Here is a 14791-nt window from a genome sequence, read left to right as displayed (position 1 = left end):
TTCAAAGCAAAGAAAGTTAGATTGAAATGTTCTACACTTTGTGGTTGAGGCTGAATTCTGACTGAGCAAACACACACAAATGCAGGGAGACAATATCAACCCCATAATGTTGGGGTGAACTCCTCGGTGACAGGTGGAGAAACATACACCCTCAGTGCAGTTATCTTCATATCAGATGCTTCACCCTCAACCAAACATTTTTCCAGAACTTTTTTCTCTGTTACAAAAGTAATACACATTCATTCTAGATTTTTGGAAGTTCAGACAGACATAAGGAAGAAAATCTCCTTTGCTTTTTCTGTACATGTACACGTACAAAAACATCCTTTGCCTTGGGTCCTGTTGTGTGGATTATGCCTCATTAAAGACAGTACTCTTCTTAGAGACCAGTTTCAAAATGAGTCGGGGGTACCTTCAAGAAGGAGTGGATGGGATGTATTCATTTCTCCACATTCCTATCCCGGGATTTTGGGGAAAGGTGGTGAGCCCCTATGTCTTGCATTGATAACCTGAGAAGCACCTGAGAGCTTCTCGCGAGAAATGAACAGTCACTGTACCTCATCTAAAGTGCTCTGAGGCCAGGCACAGTGGCTCATGCCTGTAATCCCAGCACTTTGGGAGGCTGAGGCAGGCGGATCCCTTGAGGTCAGGAGTTTGAGACCAGCCTGGCCAACATGGCAAAACCTGGTCTCTACTGAAAATACAAAAATTAGCCGGGTGTGGTGGTTGGTGCCTGTAATCCCAGCTCCTCAGGAGACTGAGGCAGGAGAATCGCTTGAACCAGGGAGATGGAGGTTGCAGTGAGCCGAGACCGCTGGGTCACTGATGTCCCTTCAGGATATGAGTAACCTCCACTGATGACTGCAGACCTCTGATCACTTCCTTTAGTGTGACTCGCTCTGCACAGCCACAAAAGATGGGCTGCTGCCTGGCTGAGGAAACACCCTTCTGGTTAAGGGGCCGAAGAAAATCTATTGTCCACTAGACTGAGGATGGCTTCCTGACAAGTACTGCACATGGAAGAGTAAGTTCGGGTTTCCATAGGTTTGTCCAAATGTTTGGTTATGTTATATCCTGCTTCTTTTGAATGATAACATCCATCATAGACTTATAGGCTGTGGTCACCTATTCTCAGACCTTTCGTTGGGTCCCCGAATCACATGTAACTGTTTTTCTGTAATCGTCATCAAATCCACCTTACCTGTGGCTCTAGAACTCAGCAACTCTAGAACACAGGGCTATTAATTTTCTAGATCTTCCTTGTAACTGTGTTAAACATTAAGAAATAGGCTGGGCGCGGTGGCTCAAGCCTGTAATCCCAGCACTTTGGGAGGCCGAGACGGGCGGATCATGAGGTCAGGAGATCGAGACCATCCTGGCTAACATGGTGAAACCCCGTCTCTACTAAAAAATACAAAAAACTAGGCGAGGTGGTGGGCGCCTGTAGTCCCAGCTACTCGGGAGGCTGAGGCAGGAGAATGGCGTAAACCCGGGAGGCGGAGCTTGCAGTGAGCTGAGATCCAGCCACCGCACTCCAGCCTGGGCGACAGAGCAAGACTCCATCTCAAAAAAAAAGAAAAAAGAAAAAAAGAAAAAAGAAATACTAGGTTCAGGAATGACAGGCATACAATGCGTATGTATCGTTTTCTGTCAAAATGAGGTGTGAATCAGTTAATGCATTTGAGACCTGGTACCCAAAGCAGCCAGGACGAATGAGGTGAAGAAGGCACAGGGTGGCCCTCAGGTGCCATCTCCTCTCCACTCTACAAAATCAGAAGTCTCTGCTGCTTGCATGTTGTGCGGATGTGGTTTTCATCTTTCTGGCCCTTTTCGATTGACTTTCTTTTGAACTGTTTGTGTGGCATTGATGCTGTCTTCCCCCAGCATGGCCTTTGCTTCTGCCTCTCCTAGATGAAGCACCCCACTGTCCAGATGGTACCATCTCTTCATTACAGGAAAATCATCTAAGTAGAAAGAAATAGCCTTTGAGCCACATCGCTATGTAGTATCGGGAGGAACAGTTTCTATTGACCCTCAGCTCACCTCTCAATCAACTCAGCCTATGGCTCAGACAATTGGTCTGTTCTCCACGAAGACTTAAAATGTGGAGTACACAGTTCCAACCCTCAACCTCTCACTCAGTTTTTCTGGGAAAATTAGCTGGCATGATACATTTCAGATTCAAAAAGCTGGACTCTCGGATGCCTTCTCCAAGATGCCAGAGCTTTAGGATGAAAACACTGTCAGGCAAGGAGTTGGGTAGCCTTGTCTTGGCCTAGGTTCACTGAACTGGCCAAGCTTGATTGCAACCGGTTGGTCAAGTGGACACTCGACATGACTTTGCTGGAATCACAAGGTGGTTGTTGCCATAGGAGGAAAGAACAGATGTGGAAGTCCTAATACAAGGTGGGAAAATATAGTTCCCTGGAGTTCCAATGAGAGAGTTTCAAGGCCTCACTGAATTAGGGCCTTGGGGAAATATGACACAGATTCTGGAGCTGAGCAACAAGAGAAAGGATGTCAAATGAGGAAGTGAGCTCCCCGGAATTGGAGGATTTCAAGCAGAGACCAGGTGCCTAGGTGCCAGGGGTGCTATGAAGGTAGAAGATAGGACTAGGTGCCCAGAGCCTCTGTGTGGTGATCAGACTTTTCCAAAGATTGTAGTTTTTGGCACTGACCTGGAGTCCTCAACAGCTTCTGCATCCTTGGTCTCAACTTGGGTCTGGTGTCCTCGTCCGTAGGTGGTGAGCTCCCTGAGCATAGGATCTTGACCATTGTCTTTCCCTAGCACCTGTCTCTGAGCCTTTCACCTAAAGAGTGTTCTACAAGTGTTTCCTGAAGGGGTGGTGGCTTGCTGGCTCCTCCAACCCCAGCTGTGAGCTGAAGTCCTGTCTCAAATCCAAACTGTCTACATGATACCGATAAGAAATAGGATATGAATCTCAATTTTGCTACCCAAGGATTTTGATGTTAAGAGAATATAAATTTAAAACCAACATTAGGACTGTGAGTTTGAGACTAAAACCCTGGCCTTGCTGTTCCATGGCCTTAGGAGAAGCACTGGGATCAGGACAGATGGAAAGAGAGAGAGGGAGACAGACGGACAAACAGGGTGCCCTGTAAAGCAGCCAGTGGGCAGAGGAGCCCCCGTGGAGTTCCCAGAACTTATCTTAGTGATTTTCCAAGTTCTTAGGCAGCCTGATCAAGTAGGAAGAATAATTTGGTCAACTCCGTGAAGTGGTTCCCTCGTTTGCAATGTATGATTCTAATCCGCAGCTCATTCATCACAGCAAAGGCAGTGAATAACACAGCCCAGACTGATTTTGTTGGTAAACACCACCCAACTGTTTTCTTATTAGTTTACCTTGGCAATACCTCTCTATGATGTAATTATGTGAAGTTTCAGAGCCATATTTACTTCCATCCCACACATACCGTATGTTACCTCATCTTTCACTGCCATATTGAGAGAAAGGAACACCTCTCAGTTCCTGAAGAAACTTGAAGAATCCTATTGGGAGATAAGACAGACATTGACTCCAAATAGTTGGCTGGTGGTGAAGTGCAGGGGTTAAGACCAGGGCTTCAGTAGGAGGTCACTTCAGAGGAGGAGGAGAGGGAAAGAGGCAACCCCCAGGCAGTAAGTGACCAGGAAAGCAGTAAAGTGATGGCTACTCATTGTGAAAGAACCAAGTTGGAAACAGTTCATATCAATCCTCAGAGAGGGTTGGACAATTCTGGCCAATTTGGTACACCTGTCAGGGAAAGATGGTGGTATCGTTTGGCTCTGTGTCCCCACCCTAATCTCATCTCAAATTGTAATCCCCCCTTGTCAAGGGAGGGATCTGGTGGGAGGTGATTGGATCATGGGAGCGGTTTCTCCCATGCTGCTCTCATGATAGTGAGTGAGTTCTCATGAGATCTGATGGTTTTATAAGGGGCTCTGCCCGCTTTACACACTCTCTCTCCTGCTGCCTTGTAAAGAAGGTGCCTGTCTTCCCTTCTGCCATGATTGTAAGTTTTCTGAGGCCTCCCCAGCCATGCAGAACTGTGAGTCAATTAAATCGCCTTTGTTTATAAATTATCCAGTCTCAGGTAGTATCCTTAGAGCTGTGTGAAAATCGGCTAATACAGATGGGAAGTCAGCGTCTCTCCTGGGGAACAGAGGAGCGTGCTTGAGACAAAATAGGGGGAAGTTCATACAGAATCCAAAGAGTTGCTGACATGCTGCTGCCCAAATACAGCAGCTTCTTCAGACCTCAGGTGTCCCCCAGAGGTGCCATCTTTGAATCTAATGTGTAGATTCTTATTCAGTTGGTCTGGGTAGGGTTTGGACTTTAGAATTTTAAAAGATCTCCCTAGTGCTTCTAATGCACAGGTAGGGTTGAGAAACACACTCTTCTCAAAGAATGGTCCCAGACCAGCAGCATCAGCATCACCTGGGAAATTGGTAGAAATGCAAATTCTAGGGCCCCAACCCAGAATTACTGAATCAGAAACTCTGGCAGTGGGGCCCAGCAATCTGTGTTGTAGTTAACGAGTTCTCCAGGTGATTCCGATATTTGCTGAAGTTGAACTACTACAATAGAGATGTTTGAACCTCAGGATGCTCCAACCCCTGCCCCTGCCCCCCACCTTCCTTAATTCTCCAAGAAATTCTGTCTCTGGCTACCCCATCCAGGCTAGGAACCCTGGAGGCTTCCTCGCAAGGCTGCGTAGAGCAGGCGGGGAGGGCAACTCCACAGCACTAGTCACCTGTGAGCTGCGTAGACAAGACATTTTTCCAGCAAGTAGAAGTCAAGTGTCCTGGGGAAGGTTCGATTTGCACAGAGTCAGGGTTTAGTTCAATAATTGGGCTTCCTGGACTCTCTCCTCTCCTCGTCCTTCCCAATCAGTTGCCAAGCCCCCAGCTGTTTCATTAAGAAATATCTGAATCCTCCTCCGCTGATCACTGTCTATTTTCTCACTAGTCTCATGCCTCAGCCCTACTTCCTAGATTCCTGTAGGGATCTCCCAGTGGGTCTCCCTTGCTGCTGTCTCCCCCCACCCCAGGCCCCACCAGTTGTCTTTCTCGACACCACTTGGCACCTGTTCCTTCCTATTCCACCCTGCTTCCCATGTGAGCTTGACACAGGCATGCCGCCCACCTGCACATGCATGCACACGTGCCTACTCCACAAGACGCCGCCAGCAAATCCTGTGGCCTGTCCTGTGGGTAAAGTCCATGCTCCTCAGCCTGGTATCCAGAGACCCCCCTGCCAGCCCCTCCCTACCACTTCAACCTTATCCCTCACCAACCTGCTTCATGAACATTGTGCTCCAGCCAAACTGGTCTACTGGTAAAACCCCGATAAGATAAGCAAGTAAAATTAGGGCCCATAAACCCAGAACAGGTACAGGCAGCCACAGGCTGTCCAGTGGAGACAGCTTTAGTAACTTCAAGTGCTCCGGGGTGGGAATGGGTACACTCGGGTCTTTGAGTTAAATAGTATGAAAGTGAGATGATGTGGAGAACTGAACTAAGGACTCAAGGGCTCGAGAACTCACTGCTCTCTCCGCACCTCTTCTTTTCTTTATGGTAGTTCACTCATTATATCTTTCTTAGAAAATCTAGATTGAGAAATGATTTTATGGTTACTTTAATAAACTGATATATTTCATAGAAAATGAGCCAGGTCCTTGGATCATGGAAACAGACCTTAATTTGTGTCAGGTGTTCTCGCAGAAAGAGTGGTGCCACCTACCTTCATAACATGAAGAGCACCATTGCTACCTGATGACAGCTACCTAAAACACAGGCAGTAGCACATTCATTCATTTCAGAAACATTTCATGATCACCTACTGAGTGACAAGCAGGCATTCTCCCAGTCACTGGGGATACAGTGTTGAATCAGATATAACTCTTCTCAAAAAGCTTACATCTAGAGTGTTGGTAGAGGCAAACTCACTGGGTAGGATTGGGGTGCTGTGGCAGGACACGGATCAACAATGGATCATCTCTGGGAGGTCCTGGAGGGCTACTTGAGGAGGTGATGGCTACTCTAAGTCCTGGAAATGCACAGAAAGAAGTCTGCCTTTTTAGGGGAGGGTGAAGGTATAGGATGGCACAGGGCCTGTTGTAACTCAGGTGGGTGCAGGTACAAGTCAGGCTGGGGTTCAGTACAGAGACCAGTACAGACAGGGATGGAACTGGGATCAGTAAAGACAGGGGCTTGGTCAAATGTTCAAGGTATGAAGGTGTTGGCCAGGCTGACCTCAAGTGATCCACCTGCCTCGGCCTCCCAAAGTGCTGGGATTATAGGTGTGAGTCACCACGCCCAGCCTCCCTGACTCAGTTCTTATTTCTATATTGCCATTCTAGGTGGAGACTGGGGCCCTACCACCTGCTGACATATTTCTTTGGAGGCAGCTGCTGCCGAAACTTCGGATTATCTTCTATTTAAGGGTTTACCATTATTGGGTCTGTGCCTAGGTCACAGTGCCCCTCTTTGAAGGCAGAGTGAATATTTCTGATTTACATTGTTCATTGGAGTGTGGAGAATTGAGCCTTGATTCAAGTAGAAACCATGTTTTCAGAGGGTCCGGTTGGGCCAGTGAGATGAATACCACACACAGATGGCTCCAGTGGCTTCACCGAGCTGGGGAAGGCTCCTGGCAGCACATCTAGAGCAGACCCCCAATAACAGCTCAGCATCCTGGGAGAGAGTTGGGAAGACTGGGTCAGATGCTGGCATACCAGCATCTCAGAGGCTCGTCCCTCTCCATCCCTGATCCCTGAACTAGCTACTGGGCTTTGGCTTTTTAGCAGAGGGCTGCAATTGCCACCCTCCAGCCTGTTCTAGTGGCTTGTTTCCTACACAGGAATTGGTGAATTGAGGACATACCCACAATGGGACCCTACCTGTGGCAGGAATGCTATGTGCTTCCCAAAAGTCCTTCCTTTTCCTCCTGGGCTGGCTCCATTTCTCAGCCTCCTTTGCAATTAGGGGTGGTCATGTTTCCAAAGAGTGTGTACACCACTTCCAGGCCTGGCCTATAAAATTCTTCCTCGCATCATCTTCTTTTCTTTTTTCCATTTGCCAGCTAGTTGTGGATGATCCAGCATAGGCATCTGAGGTTCCGAACAGAGGATGACAGGCTCACAAGATGGAGAAAGCCTGAATCCCTGAGTCACTGCATGGAAGGCTGCCTACTGAACATACACATTTGTGCTGTTACATGAGTGAGAGACACAATTCTGTAGTGTGAAGCTCTTGAGATTTGGGGGCTCCTCATTACAACACTTATACTAGTCATTCTTCCCCCAACTCAGTTCTTTTGTTTGTTTGTTGTTTGAGATGGAGTCTCACTCACTCTGTCTCCTAGGCTGGAGTGCAGTGGCACGATCTTGGCTCACTGCAACTTCCACCTCCCAGGTTCAAGCGATTCTCCTGCCTCAGCCTCCCTAGTAACTGGGATTACAGGCGCACACCACCATGCCCGGCTAATTTTTGTATTTTTAGTAGAGATGGGTTTTCACCATGTTGGCCAGGCTGGTCTGAAGCTCCTGACCTCAAGTGATCCACCTGCCTCAGCCTCCTAAAATGCTGGAATTGCATGTATGAGCCACCACACTCAGCCTCCCCAACTCAGTTCTTATTTCTGTATTGCCATACTAGGTGGAGACTGGGGCCTTACCACCTACTGACATATTTCTTTGGAGGCATCTGTTGCCAAAACCTTGAATTATCTTCTACTTGAGAGTTTCTATTATTGGGCTTGTGCCTGGGTCACAGCACCCCCTTTGCTCTGTAGTGGGACTTCCTGGTCCTGACAGCTTGCCTGGAATGCCACTTGTGACCTTGCTATCAATCTCTGGATTCTAACTTCTGCTTTCTGAGCATGCTGTCTGTCTCCTTATGCCTGCTTCCACTCCCACTCCCAGTGACTAGGAGGTGAAAAATGACTGTTTCAGGCACTAGCTTGCCTCAAAGCTCCAAGACTTGCCTTAAGGCAGTCAAGCTGCCTGCTGACTCTCCACTTTTGCAAGGAGAACTATGTCTAGTCATCAACATGTAGCCACATCCAGCCATGAGGAGGGGCGGGAGAGATTTGACAACAACTCAGGAAGTGCTAACATCTGACAAGCTGAGATCATGAGTGTCATAAATTGATAGAGAGGCTGAAATGGGAAGGAGATAGGATGGGCCATGTGTGGTTAGCAACATCAAGAGCAACCTGTAGTTGACAACCTCATTGCTTATCTTCTGCTGACACGTACAGCCAAGGTCTGAATGGTGGCATTGATTCAACTCCCCTGCTGTGTGATGGGGGCACCTGATTGATCTTGACATGCTGATGTTGGGCTATCATTGGAGGAGCTCTGTATTAATTTTAAAAATGAAAATAGATGGGTTACAGTTACCCCTAAATAGCATCAAGTCACCCCACTGCATATAAAGCCCTTCAATTGCTTCCCTTTCCTTTTGGAAGGAAGTAGTGCATTTTTCACATGGTCCACTGGTTCTTAGATGTCCTGACCCTTCCTTATCTCTCCTGTGTCAGCCAGTCCTACCCTTTTCCCTGCTCAATGCCTCCCAACCATGCTGGTGTTCTCTGTATTCTTCATGTGCACCCAGCACAGTGCCAGGCACCCTGTTCAAATTCAATAAATAATTCTTGGATGAATGAATGAGAGGTCAATCAGGAGATGGCTGCAATCTAGTGAGAGACCACGGAGCTGATATTTGGGTGGGTGCCTCTAAATCTAAGCCCTAAGAAACCTTGTTTGTTCACTGTTCCAGTGTCTTCCCATTGCCTAGAACAGTCTCCCATGCCGAGTAGATGCCAAGGCATCTGTTGAACCAATGAAATGAAGTAGAATGAATGGATAAAGGGAGTAGTGGCCAGAATGAGGGAGACTTCACAGGCAGGACCAGCTGGGCTTGCTGACTAACTGGATGTTGAGGTGAGGGGGCTGAGACAAGTCAAGGATGATCTCACATTTCTGGCTTGGAGCTGAAAGGAAGGAGGTACACTTTACTGAGACAGGGGAGACGGGATGAGGTTAATGGAGGAAGGAGGCTGTGTCAATGAGTCTAGCTTTAGAGATTTGGAGTCTGTAGCATCTGTAGGCTGGTTGCCAGAGGAGGTCCAGTGGGCAGCTGGATATATTGGTCTGAAACTCAGGAATGAGAATTGGGCTGGAGAGAATAGATTTGGGAGTGAACAGCCTGTGATGTTAATGAAAACCGAGTGAATGGATGAGATTGCAATGTGATAGGCGGTGTGGTTGTACAATGATGTATAAAATATGGTCCCTGCCCTCAAGACTAATACAAAATCAAGATTTGACATAGACCTTAAAACTGTTTATGAGCCCATCCATATCTCCATAGCAACCTTGAAGCAAAGCGATAGCTCTGCCCTTACCACAGGCAGGGGAAACACACAGATGGCTGCTGTCTCCCACAAGTCTCCCGCTGCAGGAGACGTTCCCTCTTCCCCGTGGGACCCACAATGAGTGGCACCTGCAAATTCCACTCTTCTAGCCAGTCCATAGGGCCGAAGCGGGGTGGGCGGGGGGGACGTCAGAATCAGCCCTTTCTGTCCAAACCCCCTTTTCTCTAGGTCTTGTCTCTCTACACCCTCCACTTCACCAAAGCCAGGAAGGAGGTGGCCATAATGACCACATTGCCACTTTCCCTTGACCTTTCTGTGGCACAAATACTCTAGGTTGTTTCCTGCTTCTTGCAACTGTCCTCCAGTGGCTTCAGTGAAAACAATCACAGACCTTGTGTATCGAGCGCTCCCTATGAGCCAGAGCTCCACTAATCAGGCCACACGAGGAACTCATTTTCCTCTCAACCACTCTAAGCAGAGTGGACGGTTATTGCCACTTCACAAATGAGAAACCGAGGCTCAGCAAGATCAATTTGTGTTTTAAGATTGTCTAAGCTAGAGTGCGGAAGGGGTAGGATTTGAACACAGGTCATTTGAAAACAAAAAGCTGCATCCCTAAAGCAGTAAAATAAGGTCCCTCTGCTAATGATCCTGTTGTCTGCTCGCTCTCTCCTATGCTCTTTCTCTTTCTCTCTCTCTCTCTCTGGTTATATCTGCTCAATCTTTTTCCACACATCTCTTTGGTATCTCCCTGCAAGGCTGCTCTTCTTGGCGTTGGTTCCCCTACCCCCAACTCCATGGTTCCCTTCTCAGCACTCTACCTGTTCTCTGTAGCCCACTTTTATCCCTATGGCTTTGCCCCATCGACAAGTAAATGGCTCTCAAAATGAAAACTGTTTCCCTACTTCAGATTTTTCTCCTGACCTCTACCGATCTGGCCACCTCTTGAGCATCTTAATCTGTGGGGTCACCAGAGGCCTCGTGCTCAGTGTGCAGAACACTGAAGCCATGATAGCTTCCTAACACTTGCTTCCTTCCCCGAGTCCTCGTCGTGCTATATGGCACCATCATGGGCTCACTCAACAGAGCCGGACATTCAGGGGTGATCCTTGATGTCCCTCTCTTCTTCACCCCCACACTCAATCAGCAACCAAATACTATGGATTCTGCCTTCCTAGTGATCTTAAAAACCAGCCCTCTCTTGCTCATTTCCACGTCCACTGCCTTAGTCAGGCTGCCATCTCCCGCCTAGCTGACCCGCAGCCTTCTGGCTGGTCCTCATGTCAGGTAGAAAGCATCCAATCCACCTCCTGAGTGATATTTCTAGAAGCAAATCTGATCATGTTGCTGCTCAGTTTTACCTCCTACTCTTGCTTTCCCTGACCGTAGCATGAAGCATGAACTTTTGGCATGGCCCACAGTGCCTTGCAGGATCCAGCCTCTGTGTTTCTCCCCATCCTCCCCACTCACCCCAGCTTCTGATGCCTTTGAGCAAGTGTCAGCTATGCTCCCTCCGAGAAGCACATCTGTCCTACTCTCTTCTGCTTGGTGAATTCATCTGCACAGTCTAAGCTCAGATGTTATTAGATTCAAACCTTTAACCAATCTCCTATCCTCCTATTTGTGTCCCCTCTGTGCCCTGCATGTATTTGTGCCATCATAACTATAAGACAGATGGAACTTAGGTGTTTATATGCCTATTTCCTGGAAAGTGAGCTCCTTGTTGGAGAGATGTGGGGTTTATACACTGGGATTCTCATCTACTGCCAGGTCCCCAGTAATTATTCAATAAGTGTTTTCTAGAAGGAGTGAAGGAACAGAGGAGTCCTCCTAACCTGATCTCCCGCTCTCAGAAATGGAACAGAGTCCATAAAAGGATCATATTGAAGAGACTGGACTGCAATGGGGGTAGCTGAGGTTTTCAGGCTTCCAAAGGGCCCCTAATATCTTTTGCAAGGAGGTGAAGCAGACCCCAAACACATACCACCCATCCTCTGTCTTCCCTCCAGCCACTCTGCACCCTGGAGGGAAACACCAGAATAAACGATATCATAACCGTGGGCTGGCTCGGTGAACTATGAATATTCTAAACCAAGATGTGATCTTAGATTTAGTGGGAAAAAAAAACACTGCATGTAAAGCCAAAAGATCGGGGCTTGAGCCTGGCCTCTAGGTTGTGTTACATGTATGACCTCAGGTAGTCGTGGGACATCTCTGAGCTCCAGTTTTATCAACCTGGGAATGAAAAGTATTGGTCACTTACTTCCTGAGGTTGCTCTGAGGCTGAGTAAAGTTAAATGGACAATTTCTTGGTACTTGTATGGTTCTGAGGAAACTCCATTGTCCCTTTACCCAGCATCTTTCATGGCAAAGAGAATGTGCCTGCTGACACCTCTTTCAGCCTCTGTCTCAGCCTCTGCCTCAGTCCTCGCCAGAGATGTCAGACTTAGCACAGAGCAGCTGGGAGCCTTCAGCAGAGAAGGAAGGCACCGCTTAGACATCTGCACGGGCAGTTTTTAAACATAGGGAACATGAAGGAAATACCACAGAATTTATGGAGTGAAAGCTTTAAAAAGAAACACAAGTCTGAAGTCAAAACAGTTGACTCAATTCTCGGGGAGATGTCTGCCTGGAGGTAGGAGGGGGGAAAAAGATAGACTTGGAGTGAGTGGAGACAGGAGAAGCAAAGCTCTGCGGGGAGCCCTACAAAGTGGGGCAAGTGGGCACCTCCCCACACAGCTCGAGACGGAAAGTCGGTCCTGCCTGTACACAGGGTGGCACTTCCCAGCATTTTTGAAACACACATCTTTGGACCCAGCTGTTCCACTTTTAAGAATGTCGCTTGAGATAGCCTCATGCAAGGGCACAATAATATATATGAGAATGTCCACTGAAGCCTCATTTGAAGTTGAGAAAACTTGGAAACAACTCGAATGCTGTTTAGCAGAGGACAGGCTAAACAAATTACAACACGTCTGTACAGTGGAGCCTGAAGTAGCAAACGGCGCATGTCTGTAAATATGAACAGGAAAAATATTCATTATACAGTAAGTGAGAAAGACCAGTTGCAGGATGGCTCAGGTATGATGATACTGTTTCCATAAAAACTAAAAGTATACCTGTGTCCGTGTGTGCGTGGAAAAACACGAGAGGATAGGTATTAATCTATGACCAGAGTTTGTCAGTGGGAGTTGGGATTATAGGATATTTTCTGTACAGTTCTGTAGAGTTGATTTTTTCTTTTCTTTCTTTTTTCATTGAGACAGAGTCTTGCTCTATCATCCAGGCTAGAGTGCAATGGCGCGATCTTGGCTCACTGCAACCTCTACCTCCTGGGTTTAAATGATTCTCCTGCCTCAGCCTCCCAAGTAGCTGGGATTACAGGCACTTGCCATCATGCCTGGCTAAGTTTTGTATTTTTAGTAGAGACGGGGTTTTGCCATGTTGGCCAGGCTGGTCTCAAACTCCTGACCTCTGGTGATCCACCTGCCTCGGCCTCCCAAAGTGCTGAGATTACAGACACGAGTCACTGAGCCCAGCCTGAGTTGATTGTTTTTAATAGACATATTAGTCAAAGAAAAATACACAGAAAATAGTGAAATTACGGGAAATATGGCAACTGTCTGACCTTCATCCTAGAAAAACCCTGATGAGTGTCCCTGTATTGCATCCCAGATACCAAAATTGTAATACATTCTTCATCATGCTACTGTCCCAGTGAAAACCCTGAGCATCTCTCATTTCTTCCCTTCCACTCTATCCTGACTAATTTACTGTCCACAATTCACAGAGTATTGTCTCCGCTCTGCGCAGCCACAGAATGGGCGTGGTAACCTCTCCATGGCATTTATGGTTTCTACAAATCACAAATCACATAGGAAGGGCTCCAAGAATATTAGAGAAATAAGCAAGTTAACTCAGAGTCTGTGGGGGAGCTGGCAACCCCCCAAGAAAGCTGGACGTCTCCAAGCTGGCCACCAACATTCCATAGCCTCTCCACGACCAGGGTGGGAGCTGTCCTGGATGCACAGTGCCATGTCCACAGGCTGACATGAGGGGCACATTCTAGATCAAGTGCCTGAGAAGGGCTTCGGAGACCTAGATCCTGTCCCTAGACAACTATGGGACCATGTACCAGTTACTTTCCCTTTCTGGGTCCGCGTTTCCACCTCTGTATAAAAGAGTAAGACTTGGTCAGTGTTTCTCAAAGCACTCTCCTTGGAAAACTACGTCTGGGATATGTTATAAATGTCCCTGAAGAGGCTTTTGTGGTAAAATACACTTGAGAAATGCAACTCTCTGTATCGTGCTCTTGGATTCCCAACACATGTTAGCAGGTTAGAGTCTCCAAGGTCTGGCAGTAAATAAACTTACTTATCGGTGCTTATACCATGTTTATTTCACGTTGGCATCCTTTAAAATATTTTTTTCCTGAGCATCTTGGTGATATATGCACTGAATTAAGTGTTATCCACAGTCACTTCTCACTCCTTGAATCCATGACCACGATGAGTCGCTCTCCATGCCACCCCCTCCATGCTGCCTGCCATCATCCTGCAGTGTTCCTGCAGCTGAATGTGGAGTATTTCAGGTGATCCCTGGAAAAACGAAGCTCTGTTTTGTGAGAGAGAATGGGTTAGCCTCTCAGTACAGATCCCAGTGAAATGGGATGAAGGAGAGGTAGCCTAATGACAAAGGAGAGGGGAGGGGAGTCTAAAAGGGTTTGAACTGCAGCCAGGAGCACCCAATGGGGTGGTGCAGTTGGGGGACACTAAGTAGGAATAACATGGAGGGACACTAATAAGTGGGGAACTACAGAGGAATAATTTTCATAATAAGTCTATTAAAAACAGGGAGGCAGGACAAATGATCAGAAGGAAAGGAAGGTTCTTGGCACCTGTGCAGTTCACTATCTTATTTGTGGCTGTAACTTCTCTCTTCCCCTGGATTTAAATACCAATTTTATGTTGATGGCTTCCACGTTTGAATATAATCTTTTGAGGAAGAGCATGGGCTTTAGAGTCATACGGCCCATGCCTCAGTTTCTTCCTCTGTAACATGGAGTTAACCATAAGATTTACCTGCTAGGTGTGTGTATGAAGATTAAATGAGTTGACACATGGGAAAGCTCCTAGAATCATAACTAGTGCATAGTAAGCACTCATAAATGACATGATCATGATCAATTGTTATCGTTCATGTTTTCAGCTGTCAGTCCTCTCCGGCTTGACACTTCCACTCAGATGTCTCCAGGGCATCTCAGGCTTAACAAAACTGAATCAGAATCCTTGATTTTCCCAACAATACCCCACCTTCCCCAGCCTCCCTGTTTCAGTGAATGGCACCTGATATACCTGTAGCTCAAGTTTGGAATCTGAGGGTCAGGTGTGGTCCTCCTTTCCCCTTCC

This window comes from Papio anubis, chromosome 4 (assembly GCF_008728515.1).
Source record: "Papio anubis isolate 15944 chromosome 4, Panubis1.0, whole genome shotgun sequence".
Taxonomy (NCBI): domain Eukaryota; kingdom Metazoa; phylum Chordata; class Mammalia; order Primates; family Cercopithecidae; genus Papio; species Papio anubis.
The sequence above is the reverse complement of the archived record's forward strand: the minus strand, read 5'-3'. Positions refer to the sequence as shown.